The sequence below is a fragment of the Echinops telfairi genome, unplaced genomic scaffold (assembly GCF_000313985.2).
Source record: "Echinops telfairi isolate 266 unplaced genomic scaffold, ASM31398v2 ScPeMD7_23;HRSCAF=83, whole genome shotgun sequence".
NCBI lineage: Eukaryota > Metazoa > Chordata > Mammalia > Afrosoricida > Tenrecidae > Echinops > Echinops telfairi.
Genome location: NW_022103920.1, coordinates 8,752,233 through 8,755,919, shown reverse-complemented (window position 1 = coordinate 8,755,919; position 3,687 = coordinate 8,752,233).

Genomic DNA, 3,687 nt, shown 5'->3' with positions numbered 1-3,687 from the left:
TAGTTAGTTTATTGTGCCAACCTGGCCGATAAACACATGTGGAATTAATTGAAGGGCAGAGGGATAAATGGCTCGGTGAGCCTTGTCTTTCTAGTTCTCGGGTCTCTTGCTTTGTGGTGGTCGCATGCAGCTGCCTTAGCAGTTCCCTGCTTCAGCTAGCAAGGCTGACTTCCTGCAAGACACCCCCAAGGAGAAGCCACATGGACCTACCCCGATGCAGCCCTGGGTGCTGGAGCAGCCGTGTGGAGACCCCTGCCAGTGCCGAGATGCTTACACATTCACTGACTCAGCTTTCCTCCTGCAGTGGCATCATTGCATCTGTTTTGTGAGATGGAGGAGCGCTTTGTGGATTGATGTTGGACATATGGGTTAACGGTGGACTTGTGGGCTTGGGCAGCCCTGGGTTGGGATGTTTTCTTGATGTGCACTTACCCTTTATATAAAACTCTCTCTTATACATGAGTTTCTGTGGATTTGTTTCTCTAAAGTACCCAGACTGACACACCTTAGTCCTCAAAGTGACATCTTCACTCCTGAGCACCTTACTTTTGGAACACTGTCAATAAGCTTTGTGCAGCAGACTTACAATATGTCCTTTGACTTCTTGACTTATTTAGAGCCTGGGCTGTGGCTCGAAATAAAACGAAATCCTTGAAAAGGGCGGTGTTTTCCATTTATCATGATATTGCTTATTGGTCCAGTCATAACGATTTTTGTTTTCTGCATCTTGAGATGTTATCTAATGACTGTAGCCCTTGATCTTTCTCATTCGGTGCTTTGAGTCGTCTCCATTTTCAGTAAGCCAGGTTGTGTCATCGCGTGTCGCAGTTTGTTCGTGAGTCTTCCACCAACTCTGGGTCCCAAGTCATGTTTCATCCGACCCAGCGTCCCCAGTTTTTTGCTCGCCATGCAGCCTGGACAAGCAGAGTGAAAGGCTACAACCCTGATGCATACCTTTCCCGATCTTAAAACACCCCCGAGACACCTTCCTTGCCTGCTCGATCAATTTTTGGCCACAGAAGATGATAGAAAGCTCCCGCTTCTTCATTTGTGACATTCGTGGTTGGGGCATCATTTTAAATAATCGTTGTATTAGCTAGTCTTCCTTATTGACCTGCGGATCTTACCCTACTACTAACCACACTGTTATTCAAGATAGATCTTGACATGGTCTTTTTGATGATGGTTGAGGGGTCATTCCTCTTCATTTTGTCGCACCAGGCATAGGAGACCACATGTTTCTCTGATTCGGAAGCCAGCTCACATATACCTACGATATTGATGCTCATGCATCCCCATGCATTGTTGAAGACTTCCAATTTCCCGAGATTCATGCATGGTGTGCTTTATGGTCTGATCATGAATGGGTGTTTGCAGTTGTTTCTTCTCATTTGAAGTCATGCCACATCAGCAATCCAAACAAAAAAGGTCCTGAGAGCTGGACTCCACGCACATCAAAGTCAACGGGATGCATTTTGAATGCCTTTCTACCTGAGGGGCTCCTCCTCCGACAGTGCGCCAGACAGTGCCCTGCTGTCCCTCAGGAGGTTTTCACTGGCCAAGTGTTTCAAAAGTCGATTGCCCAATCTCCCTTCCTAGTCTCTCTAAGTCTGGAACCTGTCTGCTGGGAGTAAACCTGCCCTTTGAAATAATGGTGGCATGGTTTCCAGGATCACAGGGACAAGCAAGCCACCACAGAAGCCGCCTGGCAGGCTGGAAGTTCAGGGTGGTCTAGGACCCTGCAAAGCACAGCTTTCTGTCTAAGATCAGTGTGATCGTTCTCATCACGTTAATTCGTCATCATAGCAGAGAGCCTACCTACCAGCCTAAGGCAAGGATGGAACTAAAAGGCATGGAAACAGCCCGAAAGAAATACAATCGATCAGAAACCTGCCTTCTTGTCAGTCCTGCATTCAAGAAGGGGAAATACATGTGAATTAAGCCCCAGGTGAAGAGATGAATCCCCTGACTGTGGACCAGGGATGTGAATAGTCCGGCTAACATGCAGAATGCACTGGAAAATGGATCGTTGCAGATGCAGTTAGGTTAAAATTTAGCACTCTGTCACTTGCTCTCTCTTATGACCCACTGCAATTTGTTCTGATTTTTTAAAAATATTTTCTGCTTTCTTTTCAATTGAGTTTTTCATCTCTTTTGCTTTGTTATGGTTATTAGTTTTTGTTAGTTGTTTGCTTTGGGTTTTTTTTTAAATGTTTTCCAGATTCAGAAATCCAAAATAGGTAAATCTAGATAGGCAGCAATTGGATTCATGGTTCCTGAGTTTTGACAGAGGAGGTTGGGGGGAAATGGGGAGTATAAGAATGAAGAAAATGTTCTGAAACTGATGGTGGTGGTGATTGTACACCTCTTCTTGATGTGATTGAACTGTTGAATTGTATGATATGTGAATTAGGTGCAATAGAACTATTGGAAAAATAAATTAAAATGAGCATCAGAAAATACTCCAATTTAAAAGAAAAGAATATAAAATTGCATTATCATTGTTCTTGTTGGGTGCGGTCAAGCTGGCTGCCACTCGAGCAGCCCCATGAAAACAGGAAAGAATGCCTGTCCTGCACCATCCTCAGTCCTTGCTATGTCCGAGCCCATGGTTGCAGCCCCAGGGGTAACTGGCCCTCCACTTTACCAAGCCTGATGTCCTTCTCCGGGGACTGGAGAGCATTGTATAGCTTCATGTAAAATGCATGTCAAAGACCCTTGCCTAACATCTGGCCTTTCCCGATGTACCTAATTTCCTAAAGGCTTCTAGATGTCTTTTCTGTCCCCTGGGAGCTTCCCCTACCTCTGTGCACAGGGGTCTTCTGTGCCTGAGGTTCCTGCTGGTCTCTGCGCCTAGGTCTTCCCTGATGGATGGATTTACCTGCTCCTACCCTTCAGACAGCTTCTACCCACACTATGAAGCCTTTTCAGGATTACCCACCACTCTGAGCCATGCCAACCACTTCACTCCTACCAGTTCTCAAAAGCTCCAGGGAGCTGTCATTTGGAAGGAATGCAGAGAGGCAGGGTGGGGTGGAAAATGAGCAGAGCTGGATTCCCCAAGCTGCTGCTGCTGCTATTCGGCTTCTGACCTTGTGCAAAGCGCTAGTGGTGTTTGACCTGCATTTTCTTATCTCTAAAACACAGCAGGACTAGCCCTCTTTAGGATTCCTTCTGGTCTGAATTGGAGAGTTGACATTCTTATGAAAGTTTAGGAATTTAGAGGCCCTTACCAAACTCAGAGGAGCCCTGGACGTGTAGTGGATTACCAGTTGGGCTGCTGACCACAAGGTCAGCAGTTTGAACCCGCCAGCCACTCCTTAGGAGAAGGATGAGGCTTTCTTCTCCCACAAAGAGTTACTACAGCCTCGTAACCCAAAGGAGTAGGGAAGTGCTACTCTGTCCTATAGGATCACTGTGAGCTGGAATTGATTCAACTGCACTGAGTTTTGCCAAAGTCAAAGAAGTCCTGTGACATGTTGAACTGCTAACTGCAAGGTTGGCAGTTCAAACTCACCAGTCACTCTGAATGATAAAGATGAGGTTGTCTGTTGTTGTAAAGATTTACATTCTCAGAAATCCTATAGTCTGAATTAAACTTGATGGCATTCAGTTGGATGGGGTTGTTTAAAGGGACCCTATGGCTCAGTGGGCTAAGCATTGGGTTGCATACCAACTAGTTGTTGG